Source organism: Miniopterus schreibersii, assembly GCF_964146895.1.
Source record: "Miniopterus schreibersii genome assembly, chromosome: 1".
NCBI lineage: Eukaryota > Metazoa > Chordata > Mammalia > Chiroptera > Miniopteridae > Miniopterus > Miniopterus schreibersii.
Genome location: NC_138101.1, coordinates 171,344,536 through 171,363,255, shown reverse-complemented (window position 1 = coordinate 171,363,255; position 18,720 = coordinate 171,344,536). Strand labels below are relative to the sequence as shown.

Below are 18,720 nucleotides of genomic sequence, written 5' to 3'. Positions count from 1 at the left end.
GAATTCTTACCATAAAAATACATTTTTAATGACTGCGTAAGTTTTATTAAAGTTACAACTATATGTATGGGCTTACAAGTGAAAAAAGCAAAAACCTAAACTGTTTGTATGTAAATGCATAGAAGAAGGCCTGGAAAGATACACAGCAAATTCCTGTTTCTGAAAGAGAAAGGGAACGCGGGAAAAGTGAGAAAGGAAACACTCTTTTCAATGAGAGAACACTTCCGTATAACTTTTGTAGATATTCCATTTTTAAAAAGAGATAGGGTAGAAAGAAAAAATAAAAAGGTAGGGTGTGTGACTTGGCATTTCACAAATTGTAAAGGCAGAGGAGGAAAAATGCATGTGTGGTAGATTGCAGATAATCAATGTTATTAGTGTCACCATCCTGACAATGTAAGCATGCCCAGATACACCACTACTGCAGGCACATCCTGCAAAGGAACTGAAGGCCTGAGGGGCAGATAGAAGTCTGCAGCTAACCTTGAACTGATTTCAGGGCTGATACTCAGAGGAATGGAGCTGTGTCATCCCCAAGGTGACATTTAAAACCAATGAGTAGCTGTTATAGGGAGACATAAGGAAGAACTTTCTAATGTCTGCGAATGGGACAGGATGGAAGTGAGAAGCCCCTGGCTCTGCCTAAGGAGTAAGGTACCCCAAATATAAGATGGGAGATGGGGGAGAGATTAGAGATTTTCACTAGGTGCTAATTCTAGCAGTATGCTTTGATCCTCTTTGGATCTTGAATTATTAGTTATTAATCTTATTTTATATAAACTTCCTATGGCTATTCACTGTAATTATAAGAATATGAAAAGGCCATCAACAACTGCCAAGGGTCTCCACAATCTGGCCCCTGCCTGTCTCTCCGCACGACTCACACTGGCCATGCTGGCTCCTACCCCAGGGCTTTTGCATCAGCCACGCCCTTAACTGGCATGTTCTGGCCCACATCTGTGCATAGTTAATTCTTCCTCATCATTATGAATTCAACACACATTTCACTTTCTCAGAGAAGACATCCCCAACTATCTGCAGTAGTCCTCCTTCCATGCCCCAGTCACTCTCTATCCCCTTAGGGCAAGGAAGAGATGGTCATTCATGCCAGGGGAATAACAACAAAATGGATTGGCAGGAAAGAGCATGTGATGTGCAAAGAATGGCCAAGCGCCCAACGTGGTGGCAGCGTCCGTGGTGGTGTGGACTGACCGGAGTTGTACCCTTTGCCCAGCAGTTGTTCTTCATGGCAGTTACCACTATTTGAAATTGTGGTAGGCAGTTAGACGGACATGAGCAGAGCAAGGGCGACGGGCCAGGTTCAGAAGGTCACCAGGATGGAAAGCCCCAGGTGCCTAGCAACGGACAATTGTAGGGTGGTGGGACCTATCCCTGCGTGACCTTTTCTAGTCTGGCATAACACTGGTCACATGCCTGACCTTTCCTCTCTAGATATAACATCAAGACTTCAGTAGTATTTCAGCTCCAGGCCCAGAAAAGCAGCAAAACCAGATAAGCAATGCCGCGGCTGACCTCAGGACCAGCCGCACTGACTAATGACCCCCTGCCGTGGCACTGACCTAGACTCTGAAAGGACACCTGGAAAGCTGCTGAATATTCTACTGAGATCTTCCCCTGGACTTCCCCTAAAATCTCCACCCTTAAAACCCTAGGACGGAGGACCCCTTGCACTCTCCCTCCCAAGAGCATGCCCTTGCCTTTCCCCTCTCCCTACCTCAGTCCTTCCCCCCAGGCAAGTTACCATTACCTTCCTCACTCCCAAGCTAAAAGGGCCCTTCCTTTACCTCTATAACTTGTTTTCTAAGCCCATTTCTTCTATTGTTCATTTCTTCCACCTCTGTGATTTCCTAAATAAACGTTCTCTTACAGTCTGAGTCTTGGCTCTGAATTCTTTCCTAGCCAGAACTCAAGTGCAGAGGTTGCTGAACGCAGGCCCTTCTGACCCCACTGGTCTAACACCTGGTGCTGTTCCCACCACCGCCAACAAAATGATCTCAATCGATTATTTCATGGGGCAGGGGCCTGGCACATATCTTTCACTGCTCTGTCCCCAGCACATGATAGTACATGGGACACATGTACTAAGCTATTTGATGGAATGTGGTCTGAGCCCTCTTAGTATTTTGTGACCCCGTGACGCACAGCCAACAGAGTAATTTGTAATCTGGGTCTTTCTTCACCCACTGAAGAGTCAACTCCAAAAGGAAAAGTGCCCACCAAAGTGTCAATTAGTGCCTTGCACATATAACTGAAGTACCTGGGAAATGTAGAAAGACAATTGATTTGGTTTTGCATTTTACTAGTTTCACTTAAACCCAAGTCATATGACATTTTGGCTGCATTGAGGAGGGGCGCAGAGGAAATGCTAAGATCTAAAAATCAGTCCAAAGCATTTTTCAAGTCTTAAAAAAATGCCAATAGTTCTATAAACCAAAGAATATGAGGGTCTTGGCTAGTTTCTAAGACGTGTAATAAGATACAGAACCTATTACATTTGAGAAACTAACTGAAATCATTTTAATAAGGACAAAATATTGCCTTTAACAGGTGATTTCTGTTTAAATGCCTCAGTAAAGCCCAAAGGCCAAGTTTAATGCTGGTTCCTCTGTGGAACCCCAAATACAAGGTCCTCTTTGAAACCAAAACTTAAAACTATAATGATGGCAAATCTTTGAGATTTTCAACAAGCAACCATTTTTAAAACACTTGTCTGGAACTCTGCTGTTCAGAACCAAGTCTCCTAGACACAGACCAAAACAGGAAGCAAAAGGAATCCGTCCACGGACCCCTCGGTGGACGCAGATGTGCCTCACCCGTCAGCTGCTCCAGGTCTTCACCAAAGAGTGATTCCAGCCACTGCCTGTGTATATGATTTTAGTAAGCACACTCACACCCATCAATTCATTCCATCATCCCCATTTCACATTTGAGACTTAAGAGGGCACTTGGAAGGGAGCAGGGCAATTACAGAAAGTTTGAGAGAGACTTGATTTGCTGGTAAAGGCAAAAAGATGTTTATTCAGAAAAGCCTAATGGGTTGGGAGTGGGACAGGGAAGCTTGGCAGAAGTCAGGAAATCTGCCTGCTTAATAGGTCCCCACCCTCTTCAGCCTCAAGGTCATGACCTTAGTTCAGCCTACCCTCATCTCCTATCTGAATGACTGCAACAGCTTCTGAACTCTTCTCCCTGACCCTTGATTTCCCAGTCTAGAGGTTGGCAAATCTTTTCTGTAAAGGGCCAGATAGTAAATATTTTTGGCTTTGCAGGCCATTAAGACTCTATCACAATTACTCAACTCTACCATTTTATCATGAAAGCAGCCACAGGCATCTGTGAAATGGGCATGCCTGTGTGTTAATAAAACTTTATCGGTGGACTCTGAAACTTGAATTTCATATGTCATGTCACAAAATATTATTCTTTTTTTGATTTGTTGTACCATTTAAAAATGTAAGAAGCATTCTTAGCTCGTGGACCACACAAAAACAGGTGGTGCGCCCATGTGGGCCCGTGGGTTGAAGGTTGCCAAAGTTGCCCTAGTCCATCATATTCACCCATTTAATTCATGATGTCAAATGTTGATCAAATTACATGTTAAACACTGGGCTACGTACTTAGGAAAGAGGGATGAAAATGAGATAATGTAACTTCTCAGAGGGCTTATTTACTTTGGAGAAGGCAGAAAAAAAATCAAGTAAACTAAAACAAGTATTGATTTTTGTTGGTGTTACAGAGGATGCAAGAAGAAAGTGAAAGAAAATGGTGTGGTGGGAGTAGACAGCTACTTTAGATAGTGTGATCAGGGAAGGCCTCTCCAGAGAAGGGCGTTTAAATGGGGACCTAATGGATAAATGGACTAGCCCTGCAAAGTGTCAGGGAGGAGGGTTCCAGGCAGGAACGTGTACAAAAGCCTGAAGCAGGTGGGGAACTTGCATGTTTGAGTGAGGGAAGGAAGACCAGTGCGGCCGCAGCATAGTGGATAACAATGAGTGTGAAGAGGGAAGAGTCTGGAGAGGGCAGGGGCCCAGACCCCAGGGCCTCATATACCAGAGTGAGGAATCTGGGATTGATTCTCAGCACATCATAAATCTGATTGTGCCACTCAGCTCTGCACTGTCTCCTGGACACAGTCCAGCTCTCCAACCTGGACCACAAGACCCTCAATGGCCTAGCCCTTGCCTACTTTATTTTCCATCCTTGTGTCCCAATACCCTGAATACTGTGTGCCCACATGCCCCCTACCCCACAAACCCCATACACCCCTCATGTAGTCGTCAGGCCTTGACAGGAACCATACTTCTGAGCCCATCCCTCTGCCGTCCCCTCGGCCCAGTGTGCTCTCTTCCTTCTTTACCTGACCATCTTTCACTCACCATTCAAGATGTGCTCAAATACTGCTGCTCTTATGAGCCTTAAGTTTTCCAGAGACAGTCATACATTTCTTCCCACACCCTTAGCATTATATTCATAGTTGGATGTGTTGTTTTTTGGTTGTTGTTATTTTTTTTAAAAAAATCATGCCTGTTTCATGCCACTAGACTATGAGATCCTGAGACAGGGGCCACGTTTCATTCAGTCCCTGGCACACAGTATATTCTCAATAGATGTTTGTTGAATGCCAAGGCACAAATGCCTAAGTGAACAAATGATCTTGTCTCTGAACTTCAGGGTTGTGTGACTGGGTGTTCTTCCCATGCTGCCTGTAGATCTGTTTTTCACAATTGCCAAAACATTTGAAGCCTATCAGATGGCCAAGTGCTCTTTAGCCACTTGTCAAGCTTTCTGACACTGATGGAGCCTCACAAATAGACTCATCCTTGGGGTATTTGCACCTTCCTTTGAGCGAGGAATTTCCTCTGGATGAACTAACTGGTGCCGGTTTCCCCCCACCCATCCTTAAGTAAGCTCCTTCGGAAACAGACCCACCAACAGAATTTCTGAGACATTTCCCCATTCCTTACATTCAGGGTACACTCTGCCCATGATGTATTCACTTACTTAGCTATCATAGCTGAGCTTCCTCAGTCCATAGGCCAGATACAGCATTTGGTGCTAGAGAAACAGATAAAGACCCACAGATCAGGGATATCACAGCCTCGTAGGAACATTTAGGAAGCAGTGAAGTTGGTCCTTCTGTCCCGTGAAGAGGGAATTCCAGTTACTGAAACCAGGAGCCAGTGTTTCCACATCTTGGCCCTTTAATCAGATCAGCCTGAGGGAAAGGACTAATTCCACCATGACAGCTGGGCCCTCAACCAGAACACATCTTCTAATCTCAGCTTCTGGCATTGCTGCAGGGGGGAAAAGTCACTTCTGGGACATCCAAAATGCAATCCATCTTCAACATTACAGATGACTATTGCTATGCCATGCACAAGGAAGTAATTAAAAAGCTACTTAAGATTCTGGAGCAGGTGCATTTTGCTTAGCAAAGAATAAGAAATTTTATCCATCTGTGGCCTAGCTCAAAGTTGGAGTCATTTGTACTGCCTTTAACAAAACAAACAGGACTCTCAATGTGGCAACAGTCAAAAAATGAGAGCCGAGTTTTAAAGAATGTAGATGATGAAAATCATGATGATAAAAAACACTGAAGAACACTTATAGTCTGCAAGAAAACCCTCCTTAATATTTTCCTTTGATAATGCCAAGTCACAATACATGTGCGGTATGTACAGTTCATTTTCCACAAAGCAACACACAATCTGTACCAAATATATGCGAGAAACTTGAAGGTCGTGTTGATAATAAATTTGCATTGTTTTATATATATATATACATCATTTAAACTGGCTCATCAGAGACTTCTGTCATACATTTATAAGATGGCTATCCAGACAGAGAAATATGCTCACTGGCTAAGTCACCAAGGTTTTCCTCTCACCAAAGTGGTTACATGGGAAACAACAAGATTAGATGCTGGAGGGAGAGAAAGAAGGAGAGACTGTGAGCTCCTCCCAGCCACCAACTTGGTTCAGCAGTTGAGAGTTTCTGCATGTATCCTCAGAGGGCAGAGGGGACCATGTATGTCATGCCCCATTTCTATTATTTTAATCTAGACAATAATTCACATTTAATTCTCCAATTATAATTCTAAAACCAAAATACTGTTAGTTTCTCTATTACAAACGGCCTCTGGAGTTACTGGAACGATGTCACAGACATAAAAAGGGGAGCAAGAAAGAAAGTTTATGCCATAGGCCGACTAGAATAGTTGGAGAACCCTCAATTTTAATCGCCATACCATTGTTTTCAGAGCTGCAGTTTACCCCCACATTTCCCATTTTCCAAAGGGCCTGACATGCAATTTGGGTTTCAACAACACGATAATGTTAACCCAAATTCTCTTATCAAAAAGAATGTGAAAGGAAAAAAATTGCTTTGCTTCTTTCCTTGGCCATCTCTCTCCCCTCTCACATTCCTCATGTCTGGTTTCATTTCCCAAATACACTAGATGCCAAATACTATTTGGAGTTTTTAAAAAATTTTAAAAAAATCATGGGATACAGTCTAAAGGTTGTAGGAGAAACATTTGAAAGGGGATGTGCATTCCCTGCAAGTTTCAACATCGTCACCATCAGGAAACGGAAAGGGCGTTTCTCAGTGAGTGTGTCCAGTGTAGGGACAGCCCTTCCCACATACTTGGTCCCAAAAGGATGTTCTAAGAGGGCACTACTTAGAGTGGCTCCTGGAAATTCCCCCAGCAGTCAGTCCTGTCAGTCCACTGACTTTTCTGATGCAAGAAGAAAATGAGGGAGCCACCCCACCATTAAGGAGAAAACCAAAAGCCAAGCATTCAAACAAGCCCCAGGCACCCAGAAGACACTTTCGCTGTACCGCCTAAAGCAGAGCAGCGAAGGCAAAGTGCATCCCTCCTCAGTCCTCTCTGCATTGGGGCAGGCAGGGCAGTGCAGAGTGGAAGCCAGAGCCAAGCCCTTCCTTCCCACTTCCTCCCTAGATAAGGGAGGAAGGAGCCCAAGTGAAGTCCATGCACACTCTAGCCAGACCGAGCCTCAACCAGCACATAATTAACAGTGGTTCTCCAAGCCCAAGTCATAGACTCCTGCCAAAAACACCCTCTCCCTCCTGTAAAGAGCAAAGGGGGAGACCTCTAGGTTTCACCCTAAAAAGCTGGCGATGAGTGCTCTGTCATGACTCAATACTTTAACCATGGGTTTAGGGCATAAATCCCTAGAGCCAACACAACACGGTTCTAGAGTTAGGAAGTTTGTGTTGTTCACGTGACAGAAACCAGTCTGGAAGCCAGGACATCTCTTGATCATCTGGGAGAAGAGCCAAACCAAAAGTGTCACTGGAGCTCCCCACCAAAGAATGCACAGCCTCCCAGACAGCCCGCGCCCTCGGGCCTGCTGACCTGCTGCTCGTCAGTGATTTAAGTCAATAAACATTTAAGCTGAAACTGAAAGAAATGCAAATCACATTCCCTTTTTGGGTTTCTATCCTCACTGCCTCTAAGGGACCCGCTCAGATGGCACAAAGACAGTTACACACACAGAAGCTACAACTCGATTTTTATATCAAAGCCTTCACTCTTCCAATAAGCCAAGTTTTATTCTTTAACAAGCTTGTAAAAAAACCCAAAAAACCCCCACAATATTTTTGAATCCCCCAGCAGGTCTTTCAGAAAGGATATGAGAATAAGACACCAGCAATCACCTGCACTCTATATGCTCTGGGCTCCTGCTGATCCCACAGAAATAACCCCTAAAGTTGGTCTTCACCACGACAGGTAAATGTGGTGCCGCTTAAAATGTCCCCCACAGCAATCACCACACTGTAGGCATCATAGGTTTCAGAGCTTCCCCAACAAGCAGCCAGCCTTTGGTGCCATCCCTACAGAAACTGCAAATGACATTAAAAGTCACTGCCCAAAAAGGAAACATATCATTAGTCATTTTTTGGAACCTTCTCACAACTGAAATAATTCTGGCAAATCCCGAGAGAAGAGGTTGAACAGCTACATAGTTAGCTTGAATAACTGTTTTCCAGATCTCCAGGCAGTTTAGCATGAGTTAGAGATAAACGGAAGGTGCTCTGGGCCAAGGACTCATGGCGCCATCCTCACAGTAACGTTAAGTCCCTCTCCCCGAGGAGGCCAGGAGACGTGGTCCCCTGGAAAAGCGATTACTGCCACTGACCTTCATAACCCTCAGTCAAATGCTGTTCAATCTTATTCCCTCTCAAGCACTATAACCACATTGTGTCATCAGGACATTTTATTGCCATGTAGGTGTAATTTTTATTTCTACACAGGCCCCTATGAAGAACAATGTCTGCTGGTGTGCTACAGAAACTCCAGGTCTCTGGACTGGAAAGAGAGACATAAAAGCTTACCTAGAGGGCTTCATGTTTTATTTTTTACTGATTTTTATTTTTTATTTATTTTTTAAAAACAAATACTTATCTTTATTGTTGAAAGAGGGTTTTATTTGTTCGTGTTTACTGAAAGCAAATTTTAAAACTCGCTTATTACCGCCCTCTCTTCATGTCCTTCTGACTACTTTTATGCCGAGATGATGTTAATACAATTGCAACAGGAAAAAATGAAACACCAGGTAGAGCAGAAGTTCTTGGTTAAAATTAGCCTCACTCTCCAGTAACTATCAAGAGACCCTCCTCTTTCTCACTGCCACTGTCCATGCTCTTCAGTTAGGGCAACGCTGACGAACAGACAGTCCGACGCAGGCAGCCTCAGGGTCACGAGCTGGGCTCTAACAGCTCAACCACTTCTGCCCTGGAGGGAGTGACTGTAGGAACAATTTCAGCATCCTGAATCCCTCAGTAACGGGTGGACTGTAAGTGGACCCTACAGAGGGAAATGAGAACTACATTACAAAGTCAGAGGGGGAGTTTATGTTTGACAGCTACTGTTTGGTGAAAGTATGTTAACCAGATTCCTTTCTCTGACATTCCTGTGTGTATCAGCAGAACAAATTCCTGGAATGAAGCTGGTTTAATCTCTACAGGGCAGTTGTCATCACTAAATCAAGGGCTCTGCAGGTTAGTCAGCTTATGTGCAAACTGTGGGAAATTCTCTGAGGGTTTGGAGTGGGAGAGTGTGGAAAAAGGCATTAGAAAAATCTTAGCTTTCCTGTGCATTCTAAAGCCTTGAACAGGTTTAATATTTCAATCCAACCACTTACATGAAAACTGCCACGTAGCATACCCAGCTTAGTCACTGCAAAGATGCTGACCTCTGTGATATGGACCTGACTGTCCTTATTCACTGATCTCATCTCCTGATTACTTTGCTCTTTACAACTGAAGGCATCTTGTCTGCCCAGAGGAATAACTGCAAATTGGTCATAAGATAGAAAACCTACTACTGAGAGCACCCAGGGCCACTGGCTTACACATTTTTGCCTCAGAAAGATCATTCTGAAAACGTGTGGACACAACCACCACTTGCCATTACAAATACAAAATATGTTTATAGAAAGCTAAACACATGGTGATTTCTGGGTTTAAAATTACAGTGTGATGAGTTGTTTACAAGATCCTGAGTCTCTCCAAACGCCTGCTGCTCAAAGAGGGGTTCATTTCGGGCAAGGCCAGCACCACACCTATGCTCGGGCTGTTCCCTAATGAATCCTGCTCATGACGAGGCAGGGAGAAGCCACCCAGAAACAATAAGGACAGATCATGGAGAGTCATATTATGAGAACTGAAACTCCCTTTGAAAGAAGCACTCTGCCCTTCATAAAAACTCTACCTACAAATTTTACATAATAAATCTTCAATAGAGGTTTATGGAAAGATTATAGTAAAAGCTTCAATTGAATGCAAATACAGGTATAGAAATAAGGCAGTAAAGAGGCGCTCCAGCCTCCACCTGTTTCAGGTGTTGTATGGCTCTAGTGGGTGTTGCTCTTCAACCCTGTCCCAGCCCTTCCTGAGAGAGACACACACACCCTCTAATGATGAGAAGTGAAGGCATTACTTTGTCTGTCAGCCTATAAAGCTAATTCTTAAAGGGACAGAACTAAAAACACCTAGAGAAATAAAGCTTTGACATGAGGTTTCCTCAGTCTCCCTTCACGTTGGGAACCTCCATAAGCACTGAGATATACAACCCTCCAAAATCAGAACTAATGTTTTTAACTGGGGAGTGGGGATAAAGGGGGGAGGCCTCAGCCCCACAATGGCAATTTAATAACCTGTGGCTGGGAAAGTCCATTGTGTCTCCTCAGTGGGGGCAATCTGGCAGTATCTGTTGTTATTTTTAATGTACTGGCTCTTTGATCCACAGCTAAGAATCCCTGGATTGCATATCTAGGGATTAACCTACAGATGGGGCAGAGATATACTAACAAAATGTACACTGCAACACTGTAATAGAAAGAAAGCAGGATTCATTACTTGTAACAAGAGAATCATCTAAGTGTCCTTCAATAGGGGACTGTTTTAAAAAGTGTTAGTACATCCATAGTATAAAATACTGGTTCTCTTATCTCAATGCCCAGGCTTTACTCTGTACCAATTATATCAGATTCTCTTGTATTGGGGGCCCAAGCATGGGAATTTTTCCAGATTTCACAAGTGATTCCAATGTGCAAGCAAGTTTGAGAAGAGAACCTTATGCCCAGGTTCAAAGACTACGCTAGGTCCATGGATACCGAGGTGGAAAATCTAACATATTCATTGAGGGGGGCAGAGAGAAAGAAATCAAGTTGCATAACAATACATATGCATCACCATTTGTGTTAAAACTAAAACAAAACTGTATTTATAGCTACATGCGCACACAACACCCCCCCCTATATATGTGAATGCATAAAAATCCATCCAAAAATGGAAATATTAACTGTAAAGTCACTAAAATATTTAGTCAAATGCTTGGCACATGGAAGATGCTCAATAAATGGTGGCTATTATTTCCATGTGCATCTAAGTTTTTTGGAGCCTATAGGAATAGTTTCATGTGGATAATGAACTCTCATAAATGAATCATACAGATGTCAGTATTCTACTGAAATGAGCACATTTGCAAGCCTTCTCAATAACCTCTTTAAAACTCTAAGAACACACCTGAAACTTGTTAGTCATTACATTGATTCTTTTATTTAAAAATTACTGCTTGCTTTGTGCATTCTTGAAATCCATGCCCCAAAATGCTGACAGCTTCATTGTCATCATATTGATTTGGAGATCCGCTGACATGGTCCATTTAAAAGTTGTTCTGTCAGCCAACAAATGTAAATGTTTGGATATAACGCTAGTTGCAACCTTGACGAACACAGAGAGGACGAACATTCCCAAGGCTGCAGGCACCAGCTATAGCAATACAACATAACAAACTTTTAAAAAAATGTTTTGTTTTGTTTTAAATTCTGCATGTTCCCAAGAGGCAATTATTGGAGAATTTCCAGTTCACGAAAGCCATTATGTTGGAAGTTCTTCAAATGGTCACAGGGCCAGTTAGAAGAGAACTCGGGAAGTTCTATTATATTTTCCTTTTATTTGGCACTGTTTCAGTTAGACTTCTATTGTGGATGAGAAATCATACGGGCATCACAGGTATGACCCAGAACAGGAGGCTTAAGGATGCTCATAGATGAATGGAACTTAGTACTTGATATGTTTTTAAGATATAATCAAATATTTTAAAATTGTATTTTTATAAAAGTGAATTCAGTACAATTTTCAAAATTCTTCACTACTTTTTAGATACTTTTATTTTTTAAAGATTTTTTATTGATTTTTAGAGATAGAGGAAGGGAAAGGGGGGGGAGAGAGAGAGAGAGAGAGAGAAACAGCGATAGGCTGCCTCCTGCATGCCCCCTACTGGGGACCAAGCCTGAAACCCAGGCATGTGCCTTGACTAGGAATTAAACCAGCAACCTTTCAGTGCACAGGACGATGCTTAACCAACTGAGTCACATCAGCTAGGGCTTAGATACTTTTTAAAAATGATGCATAGGTCATATTTATTTGGGCAGACTGTTTGGGTACAACAAATTTAAGGCTGGTTTCTAGCAATTTTCTCTCAAGTACATGCTCCAGAGGTTCTATCTTTAAAAAGTAAAATGCCTGGAGTCCTCCTTATTAATCAATAAAAAGTCATCACACGACTTATAGAACCAAACGAAAACACAGTGATCATATGAATTTATAAGAGGCAAGAGATGGTCTTTCCAGGACCAAGACAAGACTTTATCAAGGAATTTTATAAAATTGAGGTCTGAATGCTAACAATACTCCTAGGAGATGGTTCTAATTATTTCCTGACCACACCTTCAAAAAGTTTACATAATTGAGACCTGATTCCTTCAAATGTCACTAAATAGTCATTGCAAACTGCTGGAAAGGAAATTGATTCTGAAAACTGCAAAACGATTACCAGTATACTGATATCAGTCCCAGTGAAATAAAGTTACCATTACTTTGCAAGAAAATGCTCACTGGAAAAGTAAAAGTAAGATGGACTTTCCTGATATCATTATTAGACACCAGAACGTAAGCGCACACAGCTCGTAGGACAGTGATGACAGGTCTGAACAAATGGTCCAGCATCAGTCCATGGGACACGCCTATCAAGCTCTGGGAAAATACAGAAGACAGCAGGGACTTGCTCTGATACCTGTTAGACTTAATCAGGCCCTTTGGCAACTGAGTTTCAAGTCACTTCCAGAAATCCCAGCTGATGTAGGAAGATGGATAACAGATAATGATGCCATTTCTGGGAGTTAAGAAGCCATACAAAGGTAGAGTCTTGAGGAAGTACAAGTCCAGCACGTGCTCTTGGGAAAAGTGTTTGCCTCTTAATATGCACTTTAAAACTGCCCACCCTGTATAAAATAAAAGCAAATGCATAGACCTTGAGGATGGAGAAGGAAGAGGGAGAAGTTGTGAGAACTAGCGGTCACTGTCAAGGACTGGAGAGCACATGTGTTGAGCAGGTAAATTGGTGAATATCATCTCTTTTCATTAGACACGCTAATAATCAACCAAATTAAAATTATCATCAGCTGCAATAAAGAATGTGTTTTTTCACTGGTGAGTTCTATGTGATAAGTATCGTTGGGAAGTTATTCACATAGCTTAATAAACAATTCTGAAATGGCAGGAGCCAAACAAATAATAAAGATCTTTACTGAATTTTAATTACTATACATGGATTACCACAATCTTGATTTAAACCTGAGCAAAACACAAAAAAAGTCATTCCACAGTCATCAAAAGGGAAGGGAGTGTGTGCCCTGGCCAGCTTTGCTCAGGGGTTAGAGAGTTGGCCCACAGAGTGAAGGATCCCAGGTTTGATTCCAGCCAAGGGCATGTACCTCGGTTGCAGGCTGGATCCCACCCCAGTCAGGGCACCTGTGGGAGGCAACCAATCCATGTGTCTCTCTCACATGATGTTTCTCCCCCTCCCTCCCTCTCCCTCTCTCTCCCTCTCTCTCTCTCTCTCTCTCTCTCTCTCTCTCTCTCTCTCGCTCTCTCTCCCTCCCTCTCTCCCCTCCCCTCCCTCCCTTCCACTTTCTCAGAAAGGCAATGGGAAAACTATCCTTGGGTGAGGATTTTAAAAACAACAACAAAAGGGAAGTGTGAAGGAAGCTGATACAGTTCAATGTGCCCACTCCACCCAACTGTAATTTTCTATATAATTAGATGAGAGCAGTAATTGCTTTATTGGGTAACTCAAGACTAGACACTAGAGACTGCTTCTCTTGCAAAATTTATTCTGAATGTGACAACAGGAAAGCTGTTTTAAATTGTTACTTGGACTCATTGACCAAGCCTAGAGTAGGTGGACTGAGGGTTAATATTTGGACTTTACATTCTCAGAAATATTGTTAAAGAGCCAAAAGTCATCAAGTGGCTAAATATGGGAAGCTATTGAGATGACTGGTTAAATCACTTAGGGTACCTCTGTAGAATGAAATACTATACGGCCATTAAAAAGAATGGGGCATCTTTTCTGATATTAAGAAACCTAAATTATATTAAATAAAAAGTTGAAGTTGCATAATATACATGGTATATCATAAATGTAAAAGGGATATACTTATTTAAACATGCAAAGAAATTGTCTAGCATGTGATAAAATAATAGATACAAAAACCCACAGAGTGGCTCCTTCTGGAGAATAAAATGGAGATTAGAGAAAGAAGGGACCTTGTTTGCATCTTAGTTCCTTCTACTAATTTATTTATTTTTAATCCTCACCAGAGGATATGTTTACTGATTTTAGAGAGAGGAAGGGAGAGACAGAGAGAGAGAAACATCAATCTGTTGCCTCACGACTGCTGTACGGGTGATGCTCCGAACAATCGAGCCACCCAGCCAGGGCTAATTTTTTTTTTTTTAACAGGGGCTTGAACTACAGTTTTTTGCCTTGATTATCAAGCTGTTGTGAAAGTTTAAAAGGTTTAGCCACATTTGTTTGTAAACTAGTATTTTTTAAAAATAACTTTCAGTTATCAATGCTCTTCAATGTATCAGGCGCTTTCAATCTGCTTTATTACCATTTGTTATCTGGGTTAACAAAGAGATAAGCTATGGTCCTTAAGTGCCTCATTGTGTCCTCTTGGGCATACAGTCCACTGTCCTTGAATATCTAAGGCCTGACCTCGCTTCACAGAATATTTTCATTTTTGCACTTTTCCGTGTCACTGCACCCAACCCTGCAATTGCTAGATCTCAAAACGAAAACAATCTGTTCAACTGTAAAACACCAATATGAGCAATGACTTTTTTCCTTTAAACTTATAATTCAGAATGGGGGGGGAGGGTACCAAACCATTTACTAAAGACAATGCTGTATATCAACACAATTCCATCTTATCACCATAGCAACAGAATGCAGAACTGCTCACTTTCCCCCAAGTACAATTCAGAATCCCTTTAAATTCACTGTATTTTTTGCTACCTTTACTTTCAGAACATCTACTCTCTAGGTGGCAGCCCCAGGAATATTATGTAAAAGACTAGAAGTGTCTAATTAAGGACTTTTTTTGTTCTGTTTTAGTAATCTCAAAGTCCTGCTTCCTAAAGTTGGATTCTAAAACTATTGAAATGGTAGTACAGTGTATCCTGTTACATCGTGGCTTCTGACCCAACCTTAAAAGAGCCAGCAAATACAGTAATAGAAAGTATAAATTACAAACGGGCACCAAGTGGAAGCATAACAGCTGTCCACAAAAGTAGAAGGCAAACGTTGGTAACTATTTTTTAAAGAGGGACAAGAAAATTAATGCCAAAATAAGAGATAGTATAACACTAAAAGAGACCTTAAATAACAAAATCAAGAAAGTTAGGCTCTGCATTTCAAGGGAACATTCAATCTACTACTTGAAGACAGGATAAAAAACGTTCAATTCTTACTTATTTATAATTTCTACATACATATCATCACCTTTCCCCTGTGCCCCGCATGGTTTTGTTTTGTTTTTCCCTTTCCTTCTAAAATTACCATTTACCTTACAGGTACCACTTTCCATTCCATGAACATAATCAACCAGGATGGTCTGTTTCGTCAGGTCTCTCTCCTAGTCATCAGCAGACACAGAGCTGTGCCCAATGTTCCTGCTCGCCTGGGTACCGGCTCCTTCTTAGTTATTGCTCCTCTTATAAATACCACCCACCTCACTGGGTGGTGGCACATAAAAGGTAAAAGCCAGTCCCTGTGTGGAAAAACATGCTGGGTAACAACTGTACTTGCTCATACTGGAGAAGCATCCGGGACAGAGATGTACACATATAATCCACCTAAACACACACACAGAGTGAAATGGAGAGTTTGCTGTATCGACCTGTCTTTGGGACTTCGGGCAGCTACTGCTAATAAACATGTCTCTTATCTGTCTGCCTTGCACACCTTTGGGAATTACTTCATCTCTTCCTCCATGTGACTCCAATGGGTTAGTCAAATAAGTGGTCCTGCCTCTCCATAGAGATAGACACATGGCACTGGCTTGGCCAATCAAGGCACTTCATGCCCTGGACCGAGCACTCATCTAGGGATGGACACACAACACAAAGGAGACCAGAGGTCTGTATGTGAATGGATGCTGCAGATGAAAGCTGCTCTCCTTTTCTTGGAATCCTGAGATATAAGGACCAAATACACCTGGAATTTACAATAGCTGTCTTTTCCACCCCGTGTTGGAAACTGCCCAAGAATAAAGCCAGCATGGACAAACGCAGAACTGAGAGTTGGGACCAGGAGAGGGGGGAGATGGGGAGGTTTCAATGACATCATTTAACTACTAGATCCAGCTGAGCCATAAGTCAAATATCTCTTGAATTTCCCAATGCATGACTCAATGAACTTTCTCCCCTTAGGCCAATTTAAGGGGGGTTTCTGTCCCTTAACAATGCAAAAAAACCCTGATTCATGCTCTACTTGAGTAAATGAAATGGAATTCATTTACTGAGAACCTCCCAAGTGTCAGAGATGACGTGGGACTTTGGCTAATTTTTACAGTCACGCTGGGAAGAAGATATGACAGTTCCACAATAACGAAAGCAAGATACAAAGAAAATTTATAGAACTAGAAGGTATTAGCAAGGAGTTAAAAACCCTGTCTGTCTCATCCCAAAGCCCACTCTCTTTCTACAAATCATACACCTTCGAACCACAAACTCATCTCTTTTAAGCTGTATTATTATTTTCTAAGAATCAACCTAATAGTCAACCTAATAATCAAGTCATAAATCCAAAGACAAATGTCTCATTTTAGAGAAGGCTCTAAAGATTTTGCTGCCCACAAATCAGTATGAATAATGTAACACCTCTTTTCTCAAAGGGTTCTTATTTTTGGCAACAAATTTTGCCAGATTAACTTTCTAGGAATCTTAGATAAGCCTATGGGGGCCTTATACCTCAAAGCTTGGAAATAAAGCAAGTTTTGCTATGTATGGTGCTAGAAAGGTATAGTTAGTAAAAGTCATCATCATTGCTAAGTAGGGAGCATTCAGAAGTCACATCACCACCCTTCTTTCTCAAAGACAGGCTACAATCCACAATTTTGGCCATTCATCTCTAACTCCGTCCCCAGGAGTAGAGTTTGAGAGAAGGAAAGAGAATATAACAAGGGCGGGGGTGGGGTGAAACATACAACAAAGGCAAAATTTAAGAAAAGCCTCAAAGACCTAAGAATTAGACCATGGAGCCTGTAAAAGAAAGCATCACAGGTAAAGGTATCACACTGGTTGGGGGAGGTGAGAAAATAGGCAAGGGTGGGGTGAATCAAATTGAGTGCTCTGCTCTGAGCATAAAACTCAATTAGCCACATCTCTCTTTCTCCACCTAGAAAAAGAGCAGGCATGGAAACAGGGAAACTGTTTCTCTAACCGGACACTACCATCCTTTTTTTTAGGGTGTGGGTATAACAGGTGGAATTTGAGGCCCCTATTTGGGTAATAGCCAACTGTCCTAATTGTAGGTTGGATTACTTATTTTATATAACCACAAAAAATGTAAGTGTTAAAACCATAGGGTGTCAGCCTATTTCATAACATGTAATAGTATACTCCCTCCCTCTGCAAGGTAATGTATGGTTTTCTAAGTACTTGTGCATATACTGTATCATTTGATTTTCCCAACAACCCTGAGAGGAAGAGAGAGGCACAGGCAATCAGATATTGCTTTTATTTCGAGTTTTTAGATGAGAAACTGGCTTTGAACACTAAAGTGACCTCCACAAGGTCAAACCACTCGTAAGTAGCAGAGAAGGAACTTGAATTCAGACGACCCTTTTAACAATATTCTGCAATGCCAGCCTGCCTGACCTAGAATCATCTCACAAAAAGTAGCCTGGGGCTCTTTGTTGAAAGGCTGTGACAGAAGAAACATCACTTACGTTATGTTTGAAATAGATGATGTTTTAAAGAGCCATGCATTACACTTCCAGGAGGTGTCTATAGCAGCAAAAAATCATACAAATGTAGATATTCCAGTGTATTATTGGGCCAAATACAGCTTTACTCTCTCTCCCATTCATCTAAACATCAATCAAGCAGCTATGTCAGGGGTTATAAATGTGAAAAATTAGGAATACAAAATGAAACAAGCCATACTCTGTGCCTTTCAGAAATTAAGCAGATAAAAGGGAGAGACTGACCTGCAGATACTCTGAGAACACAGAGGAAGGAGAAACGAACTGTATCCAAGACGGTCTCGATAGGGTGGGAAACAGTAAGAGAAATCACACTTGGTTCCACTCATTTGGCAGCTTACAATCTAACAGAGGAGAGACTCATGAACACAGCAAAATACAGAGCAACAGACATAAATGCCACAAAAGAGGTATTAAGCACTATAAGGGTTCAGAGGACATAAAGGGCACTTCCAATTAGGATGACCTCAGAGCATTTTTTTAAAAGATGAAATATGAATGGGCCTTTAGAGAACTGTCACATCTTAGTGGAGCCCAAGGAAGGGCCTACAAGCCAGCTGCCTGCTCCCGGTTAGAGACAGATTCTGAGAAACTCGGGGCTCCATTTGGGACTAGCTGAGAACAGGGGTGCCACTGGACTTCCTTGAACTTCCTCTGATTCACAAGATCAAAAAGACATCTCATCAAACAGACATACAAAACTGATGAAAGACATCCAAGACACTCATCTTACTAGGACCTGAGCCATTATATTAAGAACATGAATCACTTGTCCTCCAATATTTCTAAACAGCCTTCATTCCCACTGACGGAAAGACCGCAATGTAAAGAACAAATA

General features: G+C 41.9%; 1 protein-coding gene across 5 annotated transcripts in view; it reads right to left on the bottom strand.

Annotated features, from left to right (window-relative positions):
- Positions 1 to 18,720, bottom strand: part of DAAM1 (dishevelled associated activator of morphogenesis 1) — a 152,645-nt gene that overhangs the window by 91,818 nt on the left and 42,107 nt on the right. The window contains exon 1 of one of the 5 annotated variants that reach the window (XM_081120017.1): positions 18,108 to 18,127. The exons of 3 other annotated variants lie outside the window; for them this stretch is intronic. The gene's annotated coding sequence lies outside the window, so the exon portion shown is untranslated. Of the gene's footprint in view, positions 1 to 5,019; positions 5,074 to 18,107; positions 18,128 to 18,720 lie in introns of those variants that run through there. One more of the 5 variants, XM_081120015.1, reaches the window with a different exon arrangement.